The sequence below is a fragment of the Panthera tigris genome, chromosome A1 (genome assembly GCF_018350195.1).
Source record: "Panthera tigris isolate Pti1 chromosome A1, P.tigris_Pti1_mat1.1, whole genome shotgun sequence".
Taxonomy (NCBI): domain Eukaryota; kingdom Metazoa; phylum Chordata; class Mammalia; order Carnivora; family Felidae; genus Panthera; species Panthera tigris.
Window position 1 is genome coordinate 226933499 of NC_056660.1, and position 23159 is coordinate 226956657.

The window sequence follows — 23159 nt, forward strand, 5'->3', positions numbered from 1 at the left end:
CGCCACACACCGCCGAAAATCCCCGACACGTCAAAATGCAAACCCACTCCGCACAGAACGTGTGTGATCGTCATGGCCGCACAGCACAGGGGCATCAGTGTGGGGCAAGACCTCAAACTGCCCTCCGTCGGCCCCTCGGAGTCCTGTCTAATGACCGTCTTTCGGTGGGGAGCTTCTGGAACGTGGTCAGCCCACCTGCATCCATCCGGGTTCAGTGCCCCTTGTGTGATGGATGGATGCTGCTGAACATGGACCGTGGCCCACGCACCTGCACAGCTGTTAGGTGCGCCCGAGGAAGCAAACAGCTGGCCTCGCGGAGAGAAGAGATGTTCCAGGCAATGTGGTGATGGCAGCAGACGGACAACTGAGGTGAGCAGCCGACTTGGAGCAAAGAGGCTGAGCCTGGTGAGGAGCTCTCAGATGGAGGTCGTTCTTCTCGAACCGGATTCCTTTTCCATCCATGCTTGGAAGTGGAGAAGACGGTCAGCTCCGGGTGGCTCCTTTAGTAATAATGCCAAAGGGTAGGATAACCTTGTTTTCCGTGTCCGGTCAGGCTTTGATTGTAGGTGGTTGTTGTGTCTGGGGTTGGGTATCTTTTCGTATCTGCCACGTAGCGGGGGTCATTTTACAGCAGGGTTCCCACTCTTTTGTCTTTGTTTTTCGTGGTGCGATGGACTGTTTTGCCGAAGTTTTCTTGTAGTCATGATTTTAAAGGTCTGTGTTTCTGTAACGTATCAAACTTTCTCGGCTATTAAGAGAATTGAGGATGGTGATTTTCCAGGAAGGTCAATATAAATAATTAATGATCTCAGTGGTAGAATTCCTTTTCAGGGAGGAAATTGTCTTTGTTTGGGAAAAACAAATGAATGCAGTTAAGTCACCAGAGAAAGGAAATGAGACCTAAGGGTAAAGCCAGGACAGCCCAGGAAAATGGCTTGTGGCAAGTTCATTGTCTGGCAATGGTGGGAGGTGAGGGGTGGAGGAGGTATGAAGGCCCCGGAGGGAAGACTGGGGTGCGCATGGATGGAGGTTAGGTGCAATGGAAGTCATGGAAGGAACCCCCACGCCGGGCCAGGGAATGCTGGCTGTTCATTTGGAAATTGTCTTCCCAGCTCTGACCTCGGTGGGCTGGGTGGGGGGGGGTCTGCCATATGCATGAGCCACTGTGTGCTTTCTGGAGTTTGAGCCATGGGCCATGTTACACTTTTGTCTCCATCCCTGCACATCTTCCTCTGAACCTTGGAGGAAGAAGCTCAGAGCTGGAGGTGATCCTGAGCCCTTCAGTCCCCTGGGGGCCGGTTGAAGTCTTGGGGAGCGCACAGAACGGGTGCTCTGGCCAGGTTCATCTTGATCGCAAGAGGCTAGCACATCACAGCTAACTGCTGGCTCTCTCACTGTGTGGGGATGTGACTATGAATTACTGATGCTGATTCCAGAACCAGATTTACCATGAAGTAAATCTTTCTATAGCCATACTCAGGCTTTTTAAACTGTTTTTGAGGATTCATTTTATTTATGCTCTTATGCTATGAGAGGAAATACCTATATCTATCTCTATTCTGATGCGGAGTATAAATGCTTAAAAATGTTTAACCAAAGAGTCTTTTCATGGGACCAAATTCTGTGAAATCTGCATTTTGTTACCGTTTCAGTAACAATAGAGTGGGTGAAATATTTGACTTTCTGAGAGTCAAAATATTTGACTTTTGCTGAGAAAATTAATTTCAGAATGCTTGGGTATTTAGTTCTCTTTTCCTAGGCTTGTGTAGACCCAGAAAGTTAACAATGAGAAACCCCTCCCCATCAGTTTATTTATTACCTTTAAAATATGTTCTTAAGGGTGCCTGGGTGGTGCAGTTGGTTAAGCGGTTAACGTTCGACTTCAGCTCAGGTCATGATCTCACAGTTTACAAGTTCGAGCCCCGCGTCGGGCTCTGTGCTGACAGCTCAGAGCCTGGAGCCTGTTTCGGATTCTATGTCTCCCTCTCTCTCTGCCCCTCCCCTGCTCATATTCTGTCTGTCTGTCTCTCTCTCTCAAAAATAAATAAAAACATTAAAAAAAATATATATGTTCTCCCATGGGGCGCCTGGGTGGCTCAGTTGGTTGAGTGTCCGACTCTTGATTTTGGCTCAGGTCATGATCTGGCGGTTCGTGGATTCGAGCCCTGTGTCAGGCTCTGGGGCTGACAGCATGGATCTTGCTTGGGATTTTCTCTTTCCCTCTCTCTGCCTGCCCCTCCCTGACTCTCTGTCTCCCCCCAAATAAATAAATAAACATTAAAAAAACCCAAACAAACTAAGGGGTGCCTGGGTGGCCTAGTCCGTTAAGCATCGACTTCGACTCAGGTTACGATCTCATGGTTTGAGGGTTTGAGCCCTGCGTCAGGCTCTGTGCTGACAGCTCAGAGCCTGGAGCCTGCTTTGGATTCTGTGTCTCCCTTTCTCTCCTGGCCCTCCTCTGCTCGCGCTCTGTCTCTCTCTCAAAAATAAATAAATTAAAAACGATTAAAAAGAAAACAAACTAAAATATGTTCTACCTGCTTAATGAGAACATTTAGAGGGAGTAATGTATGGTATATTTAACTTCTTTTCGAACGTCTTGTAGCATCGACATCATGATTACATTGGCTTCGTTAACTTCATAATGACTTAGGGACCTAATCTGATCTCTGTTAGAATTTTAGATTCTCTGTTTTAAAGCTAAGCATGTGCAGACAGGCACCAACAAGGAAACAGGTGGGTGCACATTGCCTATTCATTGAGGATGTTAATCATACCCCATGTTTGTGACTTCCCATTGCCCTTTCATTGGGTTATACATACTTCTAGGGTGTTAATGAATAACAAAAATAGATTTTCACTTCTCAAAAAAGAGCTTCAGTGTTTCTGGGATAAATAAGGCATCTGAAGAAGCAAATGGGTCACTGCCTAGCGGTGTCTTATGGGTGGTTTGTTCAGTAGAGGAGTCTGACTGAATACGTTTTACCTCGGAAGTTGTAATTGTCTCGGTGACTATGCGAATATATGCCCAGTGAACTAGTACTTTAAATCTTATTATAAGATTTAAGAATGGCTAATAATGTACTCTTACCTTCTTGATCTCTTAGTATTGGGAAATCACATTAGATGAGAATGAATACCAATAGCCTGGCACTTCTTCATTAAGTATGTTACGCAGGTACAGATCCATCACAAGGGGAATCCCCTGGACATAAATATAAATTCTTGCGGTGGAATTTCTTAAACACAGACTTTTAAAGTCAGCGTTTTTAGGCCATGGCACCAATGTGAAATAAACAAGGCCCAGCACATAACTAGTAAATTGGTAAGTGCAGAGAAATTAGGTTGGTTTTTATGTGTTTTTGGGGCGCCTGGGTGGCTCAGTGGGTTAAGCGTCCGACTTCAGCTCAGGTCATGATCTCCTGGTTCGTGGGTTCGAGCCCCGCGTCAGGCTCTGTGTTGACATCTCGGAGCCCGGAGCCTGCTTCCGATTCTGTGTCTCCCTCTCTCTCTGCCCCTCCCCCACTGGCACTTTGCCTCTCTCTCTCTCTCTCTCTCTCCCTCTCTCTCAAAGATAAACGTTAAAAGAAAAGATTTTTATGCGTTTTTGTCAAAGGCTAAAGAGCAAAGATTAGGTGCAAATGATCTTTTAAAGACAGTGATACAGAAATTCTGAAAAGACATATTACGGTCTTTCCTTCATTCTTTATCTCTGTCCTTATCTGGGTTTCTTAAAGGTGCTATGCGCGGTCTTCTGGGTAGTCTGGGAATACGGTGGATGTTACGGTGAGGGTCTGAGGTGCACAGTGGGATCAGTATACCTGTCGGGGAGAGGATGAAGATAATCGATCGTCTTTGGCCGACCACTGGGTTTGGAGGAATTCCAAGTATCAAAGCTGCTCAAGCAGCAGCCGCTGCCCATCCAGTCTTTGTGGACGTGGACCAGACAAACCCCTCATTCTCCGGAGAGTTCCTTGTAACAAGACTTGGCGTTTGCAGCGACACGAACGATATATTTTAAAGCAATTTAATCCTTTAAAAAACCCCAGCTCAGTCCTCGACTATTTAAAAAAAATACCCGTTTCCCGGAAGGTAGGTTAGCAGATGAGCTGAAAGGGCCACATGGACTCACTTTTTGTGAGTTTATGACACCACCTTGCCACGCTTTGGGCTTGGGTCTTCATCTCCTAAACAGCACTTGCTTTGTTTGTGTTAAGATTACCTCTTCAGAAAGTCAGTTAATTCCTGCTTTGTGTCCCGGAGGGTATCACAGCGAAATAAAGATCTTACTTCATGTTTGTTTCAGGTGACACTCAAACGTCTTTACAAAATTTAATCCTGGCCATGATTCTGAGACAAAGATGCATTCACCACTTTTGCAGAGGGGGATTTTTGCCCAAAGTCCATGCTGAGGGACCGAGGAAGTAAAGAGATGGTTCTCCTCCTGTTTTCAGACTTCATGAGTTTCGACCTGTGTTTGCGTCTTCTGCCTCAAATCAGAAACCCCAGCACTGGAATTGTGAAGAGCCTCCGCATCCCACCCTGCTGACTTCTCTCTTCTCCCTCCTCCTTTGCTCCAGGCTTCTTTCTGTCCCTCCTCCCCCCTTCCTCCCCTGGCTCTCCCCCTGCCCTCCACCCTGTCCCCTGGGCTCTGATCTCCCTGTGGAGCTCCACGGGGCCAATGGGAATGATTCAGGCCCCTGTCCCCTCCTCTGACAGTGCTGGGTGGCCCAGCCCTTCCGGCTGTCTGGCGGAGCCTGCTGGTCTGTGCACAAATAGACTTCATTGGTTAACTTTCAGCCCTTGGTCTTGAAGGAGACAGACTTAAAAGAGTACCAGCTAATATTTATGGTTTCCTATGCGTTTAGCCGGGCATAACACCTTTTCCTTTTTCTTTTTTTCTTTTCTTTTTCTTTCTTTTTTTTTTTGTCTTAACACGTTTTGGTTTTCTTTTACTTAGTTAAGAAAAAATTGTGACTTCCATGCTAGTCGGGTTGAGGCATGCGGTAGGGGCACAGTCCAGACTTGTAGGGTAGTGATGGAGATTCAGCCCCTCGACACTGTTGTGCTCTGAGAGGGGCGGGGAGCTAGTGTGAAGTAATGGGGGACGAAAAAGGAAAAGGAAAAGGAAAAATCAGAGCCTCTTATTTAAGACATTTCACTTGCATGTTTCTGGATTCTTCCAGTTAATTTACTTAGGATTAACCACTTCAATGTTTGTTACCTGTTTTTCAGTTTAATTTTTTCCTTTTCCTTTTTAAAAAGCCAGATTCCCTTTAATAATAAAACTTTAGAGGCATTAAATGATCTTTTAAAGTTCGTTAAAGCCCATGCGTATTTTTCCCCGTGGCACGGTTTCTTTCCCTCTGCCTTACCTCCCTACCTCCCTTCTGTCTTCATTCTTCTTTTGCTTCCTTTCTTTTTCATTATTATTTTAATTTATTTTTCTCTTGTTTTATTAGTTAAGAACATAGACTCTGGAGCCAGATCTCCTGGGTCTGAATCCTGGCCAAACTGTTCATTAGCTGTGTGACCTCGAGTAGGTAACTTGACCTCTCTGTGCTTCAATGTGTTAATGTATAAAAAATGGGGACAGTAACAATAGCGACTTCATAGTCATGTGGTGAGGATCGAGTTGGTATTTATAAAGTGCTTAGAACAGGGCCCAGTAAAGTGTAATGCTGATAATTAAAATAAAAAAATAAAAACAAGACAGAAGTAAACCTAGGAAATATGGATAAAAAGAACATAAAAAAATAATATGTAGGCCTATCTTTCAGTCTCAGAAATAATCACTATGAATAGTCCTTTCCCCATATGTATGTACAGGTAATTTATTTTTATTTATTTAATTAATTTATTTTTTAAATGTTTATTTATATTTGAGAGAGAGAGAGAGAGAGAGAGACAGAGAGAATCCAAGCAGGCTCTGCACTGTCAGCACAGAGCCCAGCACAGGGCTTGAACCCACAAACTGTGAGATCATGACCTGAGCCAAAATCGGAGTCAGATGCTCAACTGACTGAGCCAACCAGGCACCCCTATTTGTGTTACTTTTAAAATTTATTTATTTTTCTTAAAAAGATTTTATGTTTGTAATCTCTACACCCACTGTGGGGCTTGAACTCACAATCCCAAGATCAGAAGTCACACGCTCTACCCACTGAGCCACCCAGGTGCCCTGAAATTTATTTTTATTTTGAAAATTTTTTTCTTAACATTCATTCGTACTCTTGGAGCCTGATTTTGTTTCCCACTTTATAGCATGTCATAAACATGTTTCAGTTTCATTAAAATGCTTCCTTAACATGATTGTTTTTTAAGATTCTTTTTCTTTTTTTAAGTTTATTTATTTATTTTGAGAGAGAGACAGCACGAGGTGAGGAGGGGCAAAGGAGAGAGGGAGAGGGAGAGAATCCCAAGCAGGCTCCGCACTGTCAGTATAGAGCCTGATGTGGGGCTCAAACCCATGTACCATGAGGTCATGAGCTGAAACCAAGAGTCAGATGCTTCACCGACTGAGCCATCCAGGTGCCCCTAACATGACTGTTTTTTAAAAGTAATCTCTACATCCAGTGTGGGGCTCGAATTCACTACCCCAAGATTGGAAGTCGCCTGCCTAACCGACTGAGCTAGCCAAGTGCACCAACACAATTTTTAACGGCTGTGTTCAATTCCATTGTACAGCTCTATAGCAAATTATTTTTATGAATTTCTTATTGTGAAGCTATGAAGGATTGTTAATAAGTATTCCTAACAAAATTATAAAGAAATGAGTTCATTTATTGTATATATATGGTCACCACATATCCCCCTGCTTCTCCTCCCATCCTGCATCCTGCATGCAGCACAAACACACCCTCCACTCCCTGGCTTTTCTACCTGCCTTGGGCGTCCAGTGACCCAGTTCATTACACAGCCTCCATTTCTGCCCTGGCTCTATTTGAGAAATGCTTCTTATTCCAGGAGAGGCTGTAATTCAAAATACCTTGTTTAACCAGCAAACACACAAACTCCTCCCAATTAAGGTAAAAAAGAACCAAAGACCTCATCAAACACTCTAGAATAAAAAATACCTCCCTCTCAAGAGTAGGAAGCTAAGACGAGCCGTAGTAAAATACACATGGCAAATGGACAAGGAAAACATTCTCTATGATTTAATAAGACAATTTTCAACTTTGAAAATTCAGAGATTTCTTAAATTCTCAGGTTCTCACAAGTAAATTTCATTTTGTCAAAAGAGCAAATTCTCATCAACCAGAGTAAGAGCAGGGCCAAGCCTGGAGTGACTCTTTAGGTAAGGAAGTCAAGAAATGGTTCAAGCCCGCCACCTAGTGGCTGTTCAGGACGTGGCTTCCTTGAACTTGGCCTTTTGGGGATTTGATTTCCATGGGGCAGGTTTCTGTCGTTCACCACTGTGTTCATTTTCCTCCCGGCCAAAGTCGTCCTTATTTGAGGAGTCCCACTGAAGCCTCTGATTAAATTGTCTCATGTTTGGTAGATAACGCTGCATTAAACTTAGTATATTTGCTAAGAGGATCTTACTTTCGTCTCTTGTGTGAGAAATAGGTTGGTGGTTTGTTACAAGAGTAACACTGGGAGGGAGTCAATTGTTTTATGTCTTGTGTTCATTACTACAGTATCTACTCTTACATCTTCAGTTACCAAAAAGAAAACTAGCCAGGAATTTTTTTTTTCGTCTTCTTATCTCTACCATATTCAGCTTCTGAGTTTCCCATAGACCTCATTTCAAATAAGAACATCTTGCAATGAGTTCCCTGAAGAGCAGAGCCTGAAGGCATGGATTTGTGTTACCAGTTTATTAGGACTGCAGTGCTAGGCACGCACCCCGATGTTTATAGCGGTGTTATCGACAACAGCCAAAGTGTGGAAATAGCCCAAATAGCCATCGACAGATGAATGGATAAAGAACATGTGGTTTGTATGGTTTATATATATAATGGAATACTACTCAGCAGTCAAAAAGAATAAAATCTTGCCATTTGCAACAACATGGATGGAACTAGAGTGAATTATGCTAAGCAAAATTAGTCAGGGAAAGAGAAATACCGTATGACTTCACTCATATGTGGAATTTAAAATACAAAACAGATGAACATCAGGGAAGGGAAGCAAAATTAATATAAAAATGGGGAGGGGGACACACCATAAGAGACTACTAAATATAGAGAACAAACTGAGGGTTGCCGGAGGGGTATTGGGTGAGGGGATGGGCTAAACGGGCAAGGGGCATTAAGGAGGACACCTGTTGGGGTGAGCGCTGGGTGTTATATGTAGGGGACGAATCACTGGGTTCTACTCCCGGAATCATTATTGCACTATATGCTAAGTGACTCAGATGTAAATTAAAAAAAAAAAAAGTGCAGTGCTAGGGAAGCAAGAACGAGGGAAAAGCAGAGTGAGGTGGGGGAGGAGGGAGGGTCAGTATGAGGGCGTGTCTTGTCTCTGGCCGCTTCTGGAAGCCGTCTGCTGGGACTGTGGGCCATGAGGCTGCAAGAGCCTAGGGCAGTCCAGTGGAGGGAAAGACGTGAGAATTTGTTCACCTCGTGCCTCCCTTTCCCACTGGTAACATTTGCTTCATTGGCTTTAATTCCCCCGCTCTTCTGGTTGTGATCATGGCTGGTCTGCAGGCCAGAGGCATGTACCCCGGGCACCAAACAAGAGATGTCGCAGGGGTGGGTGAGCCACAACAGCTGGGGCAGACCAAGTGGCCCAGGGCCCCAGGAGCAGGTGAGGTTGGGGCCTGAGAGGTGGTGCACGAAAGCCTGGGGCTCCACGACCTTCTTAGTGTGCTGACCCCGGATTCTGCTCACAGGAACATGTTGAAGAGCTGAATACAGACTGGTCACGGATTTTTATGTTTTCCAGTAAATGCTTCCTGCAGGATTCTTGCAGGATTCTTTTGGTTGCAAGAAACCTACGCCAACCAAAGCAGGAAAAGCGAACAGGGCAGGGTTGTGCCAGGGAATCCCCACGTGCCTGGCGATGGTGCTGGACCCCAGGGGGTGCCGAGTCAGGACTGGCAGGTGACCTGACCGGATGCTGCACACGTGAGTGCTTCACTCTTGTTCGTCTCTTTCTGAAGACTGGCTTTGTTGGCGTCCACAGCCTGCCCGTAGGCAGAAGAGGCCCGCCCGTGGTTCTGAGCTCCCACATTTACAGCCGCCCAGGAGACACATTCTCTGTCAGCTCTGACTCCAAATTCCATGGAGGAAATCTCTCTAGCTGGTCAGGTGTTCTCCTCTGATCCAACGGGCCCCATGGTGGGGTAGAGAAGCCAGGCCATTTCTTTCTTTTGCTTTTTCTTTTCTTTCTTTTGCTCTTCCTTCCTTCCTTCCTTCCTTCCTTCCTTCCTTCCTTCCTTCCTTCCTTCCTTCCTTTCTTTAATATTTAAGTTTGTTTATTCATCTTGAGAGAAAGCATGAGCTTGAGCCAGGGAGGGGTAGAGAGAGGGGGAGAGAAACAATCCCAAGCAGGCTTTATGTTGTCAGCGCGGAGCCTGATGTGGGGCTCGAACTCACGAACCCGCGAGACCAGGACCTGAGTCGAAATCCAGAGTTAGACACTTAAGCGACCGTGCCACCCAGGCGCCCCCCAGGCCGTTTCTGAAATAACTCCCCGTGGCCCAGAGGCAGTGGAGGGGAGGTGACTGGGGCCGGAGGTATTTACTGTGACCCAGTGCAGGGGGCTGATACACTGACTGATGCATGATTTTCCATCTCTGGCCTGCTGGGCTGCTCGAATGGACACACGTACTCCTTCCAACATTCGTTCTGTAATGAGTGCATTGTCCCCCCTCCTCCCCCCACCCCAGGAGTCACCCTGAAGTTGTGTCCACCTCTTGCAGCTAGTGGTGATGTCTCCAGGTCTCCTGGTGGTGGTACTCACTCTGGTGTCGCCATGATCCAGGCGAGGAGTGTCTCTAGAGCTGGGGACGAAGTGCTAAATTATTAGTCATCCTCAGCATGGAATGGTGGTGGGAATAGGCCCGCTGAAACCCAAAACATGCCCATTCGAAAAATACTGGAAGGAGTAGAAGGCTTCATGAACCCACCACGACTGGCCCTTGGTTCATGGCCCTTCCAGAGAGCAGCACCACCTCTCTGATCATTCTCCTTCAGTCACATCTCTTCTTTAACCCCCTCTCTCGTCTATGTCATCCACTTTTTTTTTTAATGTTTATTTTTGAGAGACAGAGAGAGAGAGAGAGAGCATGAGCGAGTGGAGGAGGGGCGGAGAGAGAGGGAGACAGAATCTGAAGCAGGCTCCAGGCTCTGAGCTGTCAGCCCAGAGCCCAACGCGGGGCTGGAACTCAGGAGCTGTGAGATCATGACCTGAGCCCCCCAGGTGCCCCCTCCATCGTCCGCTTTTCAGTGCCCTTGTGATTCCACTCAGCTCACCTGCGTGATCCAGGATACTCTCCCCATGTTAAGGTCAGCTGATTAGCAACCTGAATTCCATCTGCACAGAGTTTCCCATTGCTGTGTATGCTAACACACTCACAGGTCTAGGGGTTAAGAGGTGACATCTCTGGGGGCTGGTATTCTGCCTGCTACAACAGGTATCTTCTACACTTGGGTCCGACATCTGTCCGAGGGACTGAGCAAGAGGCAGGCAGGGAGCATTTCCGGTGCTGAACCCTGTGTACAGCTTCAGCTTGATCGCCTTGTAGGTTTCACGTCCTAGGACTCTCCTTGCTTCCAATCGGAGCAGGAGGTGACACCAGCCAGAGTTTGGTCATGCCTCCGTCCGTGTTCCCCAGGAGGCCTGGGGCTCCTGTCCATTCCCATTGCACAGAGGTTCTCTAAGTACCCCCAGCGGTCCCAGAGTGGGGGCGGGGCTCAACTTGTTCCAGGGGGCCCTTGAGATCAGAACCATGTTCATACTAATAGGCCATCTCATTGTGGAGCTGTTTCCCAGTGGCTTCCTGGCATGGGGCAGTGTTATTGCTCCGATGGCTGGTGGAATGTGTGCTGATGTTTTCTTGTGTTTTCAACATGTCTTAGTTTTATCTATATTTTTAAAGTTTTATTTATTTATTTTGAGAGAGTGAGAGCGAGAGTGTGCAAGCACGTTGGGGAGGGGTAGAAAGAGAGAGAGAGGGAGGGAGGATCCCAAGCAAACTCTGTGCTGTCAGCGGGGAGCCCGATGTGGGGCTCGATCTCGTGACTTGTGAGATCATGACCTGAGCAGACATCAAGAGTCTGATGCTTAAAAGACTGGGCCACCCGGGTGCCCCTCAGTTTAAATTTTGAATGAAGTAAATATAGGTATATACATGCACACAGATACATAACCCACATGCACACAGGCTTTGGGTCCTTGATAATTTTTAAGAGTGTAAGGGGTTCTTGAGACATACAAGTTTGGGAAACACTGCCCTAGCCATTTAACAATGTCAGCCTTCAAGTTTGGATGGGAACCGGCATTTGGGGTGTCACCTGGGGGGCTGCACCTGCTCATAAGCTCAGTTGAAGAGGAATAAACTCATGGAAAGTGTCCTTGCTTTTTTGGGAGTCGGAGGGGCCTGGGTCTGTCCGGTCAGCCCTGAACGGCACTGGTGCTTGGGGGTTGCATCAGCATTAACTGGGAGTCAGGAAAGGTACAAAATCCTGGGTCCTTTGTAAAGTGGTGCTGATTCACGGCTTTGCAGTAGGCTTGAGAATCTGTATTTATTTGAAGCGTCTGAGATAATTCAAGTGCCTGCCAGGTTTAGGAATGATCGCTTAACCTGCCAGATGTGCCCTTTTTAGAAAATCAGGAGATAGAGGTTGTTAACATAGACACCCAAATTCTGAGCAGGTTGGGGTGGGACAAGGGGAGAGAGAAGGTAGTGGGGGCCAATTTGGGAGTGAGAGACTGACACATAATTGCCCGCATTCCCTCCTTTACTTGGAGGAGTTGAGAGATCCAGATGCTCTCAGACTGATGAAGATGAAAATATTTACCTGTGGTTACCGACCAAGGTGGTCGGCAACTGGCTTTCTGTCTGCAGTCAACCAGCTCTCCCCGCCTGCTGGGGAAGGGAAGCGTCCCTGTGGGAGCTGCCCCTTCCAGTGGGGATGGCAGCAGCCTCATAGAGGACAGCAAGGAGGATGGGGGGAGAGAGAGAGAGAGAGAGAGGGAGGGACCTAGCGTGATCTACTTCTGTCCTATTTCCAAATCAGAAAACCCACATATGTCACTCCTCCCCACAGGCAAGAATGAATGAGGGAGGGGGAGAACCAGGAGTGGGAATCTACCTGAAGTCCCTCCCCATGGAAGAATGAGGTGTGGGGAGTAATTAACATTCATCAATCTCCTCTACAAATGTTTATATGATCGACCCTGAGCCAGGCAAGGTGTTGGGGGCCAGGATGCAATGAATGCAATCCTGGCTCCAAAGAGCTCATGCGTTTTCTTCAGAAGTGTGTTTTCTAGACTACGGATGTCCAAATCATCTGGAATTTCACTTTAATGTGTGTTTATTGAGCACCTATTATGAGCACAGTGCTATTGTAGGTATTGGGATTCAGCGGTGAAAACCAAGTCCCTTCCCTCCTTAGCTTCCATTCTAATGGGGATAGTATGTGCTATGTCAGCTGCTGATGAGCACCGTAGACAAAAACCAGTGAAGCAAGGGGGCTGGAGAACTCTATGGAGATGGGGTGGTGGGCTTGTTACTTTATATAAAGTAATCAGGAGTTGCCTCACTTGAAGGGGCAATTGAGCAGGGTCCTGAAGGACTTGAGAGAAGTGTGCGGATATCTGGCAAACAGGGCTCCAGGGAACAGGAACATCATATGCAAAGATCCTGTGGCCTGAGCGATTGTCATGCTCATGGAACAGCTGAGGGAGGTTGTATGCCTGGAGGGTGGTGGACAAAGAGGCAAAGGGGTAGAGGGTGGAGTAAGAGAGATATGGAGAGACCATGGGGGCCCTGGTAGGATAAACATGTTTCGCCATGTTAAGGGGACGGTTGTGGTTTGTGTGGGAAAGTAGAATGATTTGGCAGCTATTGTTGTAATTTGGGGAGTGGGGAGGTAATGGTGACTTGGGAGGAGTGCTAGTGTTGGTTGAGCTAAGAAATGGTCAGATTCTGGATGTATCTTGCAGCAGAGCTGATAGGATTCGATGACAGATGAGAAGTGAGAGGAGGTATGAGAAAGCACAGTCAGGGCGGACTCCACGGGTTTCTGCCTTAGCACCTGGAAAGATGAAGCAGCCCTGAGATGGGGAGGGTGCTGGGAGGGGCGTGTTTGGGAGGGTAGTGGGACATGACTTGTGAAGTGCTGAGTTTGACACTAGTTGGACATCTGCACGGAGAGTATGTGTGTCCAAAGCTAGAGATCGGAGGAGCGGTCAAGTTTGGTGAGAGGGACTTGGAGCTTCAGTGAGATCATCCAGTTAGTGAAAAAGAGAATCGAAGCCTGGGTTCTGAGACAACTTGACCTTCAGAGGTCTGGGAGCTGAGAGGAGGAGCCAGTGAGTCAGAGCAGAATTAAGAGCAGGTGTCCCGGGTCACGTGAACAATGTGTTTTAAGAAACGCTTTGCTTTGTCAAATACAGCTGAAAGTTAAGATGCAGACTGAAGTTCCCGTTGGATGTAGCCGCACCGAGGCCCCAGTGCCTTTGATGAGCTGTTTCAGGAGTTGAGAAGCCAAAAGCCGGATGGCGTGTGTTCAGGAGAGAATCACGAATGCCATGGCAGAGAACAAGGAGGAACCGTTCTTTAGAGGTGTTTGGATGAGAGGGGAGGTAGGGGGTTGGGGAATATGGGATCAAGTTCATTCACTCCACACATATTTGTTGAGTACCTACCATTGTCCCAGGAGTCTGAGTTACTCGAAGAATCCTCCCGGTGGAGCAGCTTAGTTCTAGTCAAGGGAGGCCTGGACCGAGCACATTTCATTTACATGTGACAAGAATGCTAATGCTGTGGATAAAAGGGAGGGAGAGGAGTCAGGAGCTTCAAGTTTGCCTGGCGGGGGAGGGGAGTTGGGATTTCAACAGCGTGGTTGAGTTAGCCTGATGGTGGCGGTGATATTTGAGGCAGGGAGGTGTAGGCGGTGGCCACGGGGACACTTGGGGAAGGACCACGGTAGCAAAGGGGACGGTGGCTGCAACAGCCCCAGGTCGGAGTGTGGCTGGAGAGGCGTGAGCTAATGAGGAGATGGGTCCTAGAGGTAGAGGGGGGCTGGGAGGTTTGTGTAAATGGGGTGGGGGTCTTGGAGACCTTTGGGAAGGTTTTGGCTTTTACTCTTAGTGACACGGGGAACCACTGGACAACAGAGGGGGTTGGCTGGGTCAGTACGGGTGTTGGTGGTGGGAACCGGGTGGCAGTATTTGTATTTAGGGCTCCCCAGAGACACAGAACCAATAGGCTGGCCATATGATCTACCTGTATGTCAAGAGAGATTTGTTTTAAGGAATTGGCTCACAGAATTGTAGAGCCTCATGCATCTGGTATCTTGAGGGTAGGCCAGAAGACTGGAGGACTCCTCCCCAGGGAGGAGTTGATGCTCAGCTCAGGTCTGAAGGCAGTCTGGAGGGGCCATTCCCTCTTCCTTGGGGTATCTCCAACTTTTTTCTTTGAGGCCTACAACTGATTGAATGAGGCCCACCCCCATTATGGCAGGTAATCTGCTCTACTCAAAATCTACTGTTTCATTGTTAATCTCATCTAAGAAATACCTTCACAGCAACACCTAGACGAGTGTTTGGCCAAATATCTGGGTTCTGTGCCTAGCCAAGTGGACATATTAAATTCACTATCACCACAGTGTGAAAAGGTGTTGGCTTCTGGTGCCACGGCATCTACCTCTCTGGGTTTTTATAACCTGGCTGGGAGGCGGGTGCTGTCCCAGACCAAAAACCATGGCGTGTCTGTGCATGAATGTACACGATACCCTCCTCTCGGGAGGATGGTGCTTGGCCCCACGAACATCACAACTGCACCGGCTGTTCCCCTCAGTTCTCTCAGAATCCCCATGGAGCTCATGTGCGGCCCCGTCCTCAGGCCTGAGCCGCAGTTTAGGGCCTGAATCTTATTTGGGAGATTTGTCCTTCTCATCTTGTCTCCTTGGCTCTCTTCTGAGATGCCGTGCAACCTTCTGTGGGCCTTCCTTCTCCATTGGCCAAAACAAGGGAAAGAGAAGAAAACGCCCTAAAATCCTTATGTAATTCAACTCCTAGGAATCACCCTCCCTGAGGACATCTTATTTCAGGTGTCCCGTTGTGTCCTTATGTGTCCGACTCCCATTTGGCTCGGGCTGGGGCCCAGGATATCTGTGTGAGAGACCCATGACCATTCCCTCCAGCCTCAAAGGAGACCGGGGAGCTGCCAGTCTGGCGGTGAGCCAGAGAGGCATGGTGGGGAGGGATTTTGGAAGAGGAGCCGTGGACGTCTGCGTGTGAGGAATCTGCAACAGCACCGGGGTGCAGGACAATGGGGCAGCAGAAGGAAGGGGCCTTTGAGAAACGTCGCTCTGGGTTAGGAGTCAACCCCCCTTTAATATTCTTGGAGATAGGCAGGCAACAATTAGGTTCTCTCTATTGGAGTGTGGTCGGCATACAATGTCATGTTAGTTTCAGGTGTACAATAATTAGAATTTTTTGAGACCGCCTTTGGCTCCTGGGTGCTGATACTTTGTATGTAGGGCTCCACGGGGAGACTGAGCCACCTAGCTGTTTAAGTAGGGTGACAAGTGTCTGCTTGATCACGTGTGGTAGAAAAACTAAGAAGGTTTTGCAGTCAGACACATCCTGACATTCCAGCCAGGTGGCCTACAGTGAGATGCTTCTCAAAGCTGAAGTTTTCACCTGTTAGGTGGGGTGAGTCAGGCCACCCTGCGAGGTTGTTATGGGGATGAGTGACCTGAGGCGTGCAGTGTGGCACACGGGACTTACCCAGAAGTGGTTACTAAGCCTTCCCTCAGTCTTCCCACTTTCCTGCCTTGCCCATCATCTACATGAACCTGACTCCATGTTCTGCTAATGGAGAACGGAGATCTTCTAAAGACCGCTGACTCTTGGCGTGGCATTCGCTGCTGAGGGGATCGGGGGTGGGGGGGGGGTGGGGGGTCGGTGGGTGGGGGCTACAGACGTGCCAGTTACAGGAACAGGGATGGAAGAACGGCATGCTTCTCACGCCCTTCCAGGCGTTCCCAGCGAAGTCGGGAACTGGGGAGGTGTAGAAGGCAAGCCTGGACTGGAAGACCATTCCCTGAACGAGGAGAGGCTGAGAAGTTACAGCTCCCCGTATGTGCTGGACGTGTTTATCCTTTATCTTTTTTTTTTTTTTTTTAATGTTTATTTACTTTTTTCTTTTTTTTTGAGAGAGAGACAGAGCGTGAGCAGGGGAGGGGCAGAGGGAGAGGGCGATACAGAATCCGAAGCAGGCTCCAGGCTCCGAGCTGTCGGCACAGAGCCCAACGCGGGGCTCGAACCCATGAACCGTGAGATCATGACCTGAGCCGAAGTCGGACGCTTAACCGACTGAGCCACCCAGGCGCCCCTCTCCTTTATCTTAATTAATGATTCGTAGAGTTGCTGTTAATGGGCCATGCTATCAAGAATGCTCATGTGAGTGACTCTATGTTCATAATCAGGTATTTCCAAAATGCCAATGCCTCCCTCCTCAGCAACAGAATTGCTTGGAGATTAGCTCCACCTGGTGGAGGAGCCTAAAAATGAAACCGACGTATTGTTAGAGGTTAAGGAATCGAGGCAAAATAAATTTGAAGTTTAATATTATTTTTTTTCAGGAAATACCTTGAAGTTACATATAATCAGACCATGCATTTTGTGTGAAACTATTTTAAATATATATTTTTAAAGTTTATTCTTTTTTTTTTAGTGATCTCTTTAGTGATCTCTAATGTGGGGCTCAACCTTGTGACCCTGAGATCCAGAGTCACATGCTTTTCCAACTAAGCCAGCCAGACATGCCTTAGAAGCACTTTTATAAGTGATGAGGTCACTTCGTCAGGTGATACTGACTCTGTAGTTGTTTCTTAAAAAACGAAACGAGACACCTCCAGATGCCTTAGCCTTTATTTCTTTTTGGAAAATGCTGTTTCTTGGTTTGTCTCTCTTTTTCCCTTTATTCATTTGTTTTGTTTCTTAAATTCCACATACAAATGAGATCGTATGGTTATTTGTCTTCCTCTGAATGACTTATTTCTCTTAGCACTATACTTTCTGGCTCTATCCATGTTGTTGCCAGTGGCAAGGTTTCATTCTTTTTTATGACAATAGTATTCCATTATATGTATATATACTATATCTTCATCCATTCATCTGTTGATGGACACTTGGGGTGCTTCCATAGTTTAGTTATTGTAAATAATGCTGCAATAAACATAGGGGTGCATGTGTCCCTTTGAATTAGTGGTTTTGTATTTTTTTTGGTAAAAGCCTAGTAGTGCCATAGGGTAGTTCTCTTTTTAACGTTTCGAGGAATCTCCCATATTCTCTTTTCCACAGCGGCTGCACCAGTTTGCATTCCCCCCAGCAGTGCACGAGGATTCCTTTTCTCCACATCCTCGCCAATGCTTGTTGTTTTTTGTGTTTTTGATTTTAGCCGTTCTGACAGGTGTGAGGTGATATCTCATTGCAGTTTCGATTTGCATTTCTCTGATGATGAGTGATGTTGAGCATCTTTTCAGGTGTCTGTCAGCCGTCTGTATGTCTTCTTTGTCTGTTCTTTTGTCTGTTCATGTCTTCTGCCCATTTTTTAATTGGAATACTTGGATTTTTGGTATGGAGTTGTATCAGTTTTTTATATATTTTGGATATTAACCCTTTATTGGATATGTCATTTGCAAATATTTTCTCCCATTCCATAGGTTACTTTGTAATTTTGTTGACTTTTTTCCTTTGCTGTACAGAAACTTTTTATTTTAATGCAATACCAATAATTTATTTTTGCTTTTATTTCCCTTTCCTTGGGAAACATATCTAGAAAAATGTTGCTGGGGCCAATGTCAGAGAAATTATTGCCTGTGCTCTCTTCAGGGGTTTTTATGGTTTTAGGTCTCACATTCAGGTCTTTAACCCATTTTGAATTTATTTTTGTGTATGGTTTAAGAAAGTGGTCCAGGTTCATTCTTTTGCGTGTAGTTGTCCAGTTTTCCCAACACCGTTTATTGAAGACTGCCTTTTCCCCATTGTATGTTCTTGGCTTCTTTATTGAAGATTAATTGACCACATGATTATGGGTTTATTTCTGCATTTTCTGTTCTATTCTATTGATCTACATGTCTATTTTTATGCCAGAACCGTACTGTTTTAACAACGACCACTTTGTAATATAACTTGAAATCTGCAATTGTGATGCTTCCACTTTTTGTTTTTCAAGATTGCTTTGGCTATTTGAGGTCTTTTGTGGTTCCATACAGATTTTAGGATTGTTTGTACTAGTTCTGTGCAAAATGCTGTTTTGGTTTTTTGATAGGGATTGCATTAAATGTGTAGATTGCTTTGGGTAATATGAACATTTTAACAGTATTTGTTCTTCCAGTCTATGAGTATAGAATGTCTTTCCCTTTCTTTACATTGTTTTGAATTTCTTTTATCAGTATTTTATAGTTTTCAGAGTACATGTCTTCTATCTCTTTGGTTAAGTTTATTCCTAGATATTTTGTTTTGGTGCAATAGTGAACAGGGTTGTTTTCTTTAATAAACTAATTTATTTTTTTATTTTTTAGAGAGAGTATGTGTGTGTGAGCGGGGTGGGGGGCAGAAGGAGAGAGAGAGAGAGAGAGAGAGAGAGAGAGAGAGAATCGTAAGCAGGCTCCATGCTCAATGTGGACCCCAATGCGGGGCTCCACCCCACCACCCTGGGATCATGACTTGAGCTGAAGTCAAGAGTTGGAGACTCAACCACATGAGCCACCCAGGTGCCCCTGGATTGTTTTCTTAATTTCACTTTCTGCTGCTTCATTATTAGTGTATAGAAATGCAACAGATTTCTGTACATTGATTTTGTATCCTGTGATTTTACTGAATTCATTTATCAGTTCTAGTAGTTTTCTTGTGGCGTCTTTAGGGTTTGCTGTATATAGTATCATACCATTTGCACACGGAGTTTTATTTTTTCCTTACTGATTTGAATGCCTTTTATTTCCATTTGTTGTCTAATTGCTGTGGCGATGACTTCCAGTACTATGTTGAATGAAAGTATTGAGAATGGACATCCTTGTCTTGTTCCTGACCTTAGGGGAAAAGATCTAGTTTTTCAGCCTTGAGTATGATGTTGGCTGTGGGTTTTTTGCATAAGACCTTTATTATGTTGAGGTATGTTCCGTCTAGACCTACTTTGCAGAGGTTCTTTGTTTTGTTTTGTTTTTTGTTGTTTTAGTTTTTCTCTTTTTAAAGACGTTTATTTATTTAAGTACTCTCTATGCCCACTGTGGGGCTCAAACTCACGAATCTGAGATCAGGAGTCACATGCTCTTCTCACTGAACCAGTCAGGCACCCCCGCAGAGGGTTTTTATCATGGATGGATGTTATATTTTGTTGAATGCTTTTTCTGCCATCTATTGAAATAATCATATGGTTCTTATCCTGTTATTGGTGTGTTTGCGAATATCGTTCAGTTGATTGTTTTGTCAATATTGAACCCTTGCATCCCAGGAATTAGTCCCACTTGATTGTGGTATATGATTGCTTTTAATGTATTGTTGGGTTTGGCTTTTAATCTATTGTTGGGTTTGTCTGATATTGTGTTGAGGATTTTTGCATCTATATTCATGAGAAATATTGACTTGTAGTTCTCTTTTATTGTGGTGTCTTCATCTGGTTGTAGTATTAGGATAATACTGGCCTCATAGAATGAATTTGGAAGTTTTCCTTCCTCTTTTATTTTTTGGAATAGTTTGAGAAGAAAAAGTATTAACTCTTCTTTAAATGTTTGTTTGAATTCACCTGTGAAGCCATATGTTCTTGGACTGTTGTTTTTTGGAAGTTTTTTGATTACTGATTCAATTTCCTTGCTGGTAATCAGTCTATTCAAATTTTCCATTTCCTCCTGCTTTAGATTTGGTAGATTATAGGTTTCTAGGAACTTATCTGCTTCTTCTAAGTTGTTCAATTTGTTGCATATAGATTTCATAATTTTTTGTTATAATTGTTTATATTTCTGTGGTGTTGTTATTTCTTTTCTTTCATCGGTGATTTTATTTGGATTCTCTCTCTCTCTCTCTCTCTTGCTCTCTCTTTTGGATGAGTCTGGCTAGAGCTTTATCAATTTTATTATTTTTTTTAAAGAACCAGCTCCTGGTTTCATTGATCTGTTCTACTGTTTTTTTTTTTAGTTTCTGTATCATTTATTTCTACTCTAATATTTGTTATTTCCTTCCTTTTACTGGGTTTAGGTTCTGTTTGTTCTTTTTTATTTTTTTTAGCTCCTTTAGGTTTAAGGTTAGGTTGTTTATTTGAAATTTTTCTTGATTCTTGAGGTAGGCCTATATTGCTATAAACCTCCTTCTTAGAACCACTCTTGCTGCATCCCAAAGGTTTTGGACCATTATGTTTCCAATTTTGCTCATTTCCATGTACTTTTTAATTTCTTCTTTGATTTCTTGGTTGATTCATTCATTATTTAGTAGCATGTTAATTAACCTCCATGTATTTGTGCTTTTTCCAGATTTTTTTGTGTGGTTGGCTTCTAGTTTCATAGTATTGTGGTCAGAAAAGATGTATGGTATAACTTTGATTTTTTTTTTGTTGAGACTTATTTTGTAGCTTAATATGTGATCTCTTCTAGAGGATGTTCTGTATGCAATTGAAAAGAATGTGTATTTTGCTGTTTTAGGATGGAATATTCTGAATATATCTGTTAAATCCATTTGGTTCAGTGTATCATTCAAAAAGCCACTGTTTCCTTGTTGATTTTCTGTTTGGATGATCTCTCCATCTATGCAAATGGGGTGTTAAAGTCCCACACTGTTATTGTATTACTATTAATTACCTCCTTTATATTTACTATTAACTGTTAAAGGTACTTGGGTACTTCCATGTTGGGTGTATAAATATTTACAATTGTTATATCCTTTTGTTAGATTGTCCCCTTTATTATTATATAGTGTCGTTCTTTGTCTCTTGTTACAGTCTTTGTTTTAAAGTCTACTTTGTCTGATATAAGTATTGCTACCCTGGTTTTCTTTTGACATCTGTTTGCATGATAAACATTCCTTCATCTCCTCACTTTCAGTCTGCAGGTGCCTTTTGGTCTGAAATGAGTCTTTTGTAGTTTGTTTGTTTGTTTTTCCACTGCATTACCCTGTGTCTTTTGATTAGAGCATTTAGTCCATTAACATGCAAAGTAATTATTGATAGATATGTATTTATTGCCATTTTGTTACTTGTTTTGTGGTTGTTTCTATAGATTTTCTCTATTCCTTTCTTTTCTTGCTCTCTTTCATGGTTTGTTGGCTTTCTTAAGTGTATACGTGGATTCCTTTCTCCTTATTCTTTGCATTCTATTACTGGTTTTTGATTTGTGGTTACCGTGGTTTTTGATTTGTGGTTACCATTACGTTTGTATGTATTATCTTCTGTATATAGTAGTCTATTTGAAGTTGATGGTTGCTTAAGTTTGAACCCATTCTTTACTCCTCCCCAGCCCCCTCCCCCCTGCCATGTTTTAGGTGTATGATGTCATATTTTACATCCATTTATTTTGTGAATCTCTTGACTGATTTTTGTAGGTATACTTACATTTGCTGCTTTTGTGTTTCCTACTTTTCTTACTCTTACTTATGGTCTTCTCTTTCCACTTAAGGAGTCTCCTTTAGCCTTTTTTGTAGGGCTGATTTTGTGGTCATGAACCTCTTTAGCTTTTGTTTGTCTGAGAAACTCTTTATCTCTCCTTGTATTCTGGATGGTAGCCTTGCTGGATAGAGTCTTCTTGGCTGCAGAGTTTTCCCTTTCAGCACTTTGAATATATCACGCCATTCCCTTCTGGCCTGCAAAGTTTCTGCCAACAAATCTTCTGATAGCTTCATGGAGGTTCCCTTGTATGTCTTTTTTTACTTCTTTTACTGCTTTAAAACTTATTTATTGGGGCGCCTGGGTGGCTCAGTCGGTTAAGCGGCCGACTTCGGTTCAGGTCACGATCTCGCGGTCCATGAGTTTGAGCCCCGCGTCAGGCTCTGTGCTGACAGCTCAGAGCCTGGAGCCTGCTTCAGATTCTGTGTCTCCCTCTCTCTCTGCCCCTCCCCTGCTCATGCTCTGTCTCTCTCTGTCTCAAAAATAAATAAACGTTAAAAAAAAATTAAAAAAAACTTATTTATTTATCACTACTTTTTGCCATTTTAATTACTATGTGTCTTGGTGTGGACTTCTTTGGGTTGAACTTTTGGGCAGATCTCTGTGCCTCCTAGATCTGGATATCTATTTTCTTCCCCAAATTAGAGAAGTTTTCAGCTATTATTTTTTCAAATAAATTTTCTGGCCCCCCCTTTTCTCTCTTGTTCTGAGATCCCTAGAATGTGAATGTCATTATGCTTTATGGATTGCGGTCTTACCCTTAATTTCTTGACAAAGCATTATTTTCACAAGTGTAATGCATTCCTTATGTCAGTTTTAAGCAAATCTAGGACCAAGTGTGTTTATGATTACCTTGGACTTGAGGAAGGATTCCTATAAGCTCTGTGAGGCTAGGTAAACCATCTAGGGGCAGAGACAAGAAGCAGAGCTGAACTGATGGGAGGGTTTTGAGTTACACAGTCAAAACTTTCTCTATTTTTGTAGGAGTGTGACAATGTTGTGAGATGCAACAGATTGATAGGTTTTCTTTCTCTGGGTATGACAAGTGTCAAGGAAAGGGCCGAAGCAGGGTGCAGAATCATTTCTTACTCAAGAATCTTAGACCAACTCTTTACCATCAAATATGCAGAAAGACAGTGGGTAAGTTCTTATCCTAGCCAGTTACCACCTGTCTTTATCATTTTGGGGAAAGGACTAGACTCCTCCAGGCATGGGTTTCCTAATCTGTCCTGTAAGGAAATTGGGAAAGATGACCTTGTAAGATTCCATCTTTCAAGTTCTAGGAGTTGGGTCAAACCAGAAGCATTGTTTGGGGCATAGGAGGAGAGGCAAAGTGACCTGCCTCCCAAGACACACCAGGTGTGGGTTGAGAAAAGTAACTGTG

The 23159-nt window shown here is 44.5% G+C and overlaps 1 protein-coding gene and 1 pseudogene across 1 annotated transcript in view; both read left to right on the forward strand.

The window, feature by feature from the left end:
• Window positions 1-23159, forward strand: part of DNAH5 (dynein axonemal heavy chain 5) — a 283958-nt gene that overhangs the window by 5243 nt on the left and 255556 nt on the right. The gene's annotated exons all lie outside the window — the stretch shown is intronic.
• LOC102972228 overlaps window positions 8637-23159 on the forward strand; it is a 37774-nt pseudogene continuing 23251 nt past the window's right edge.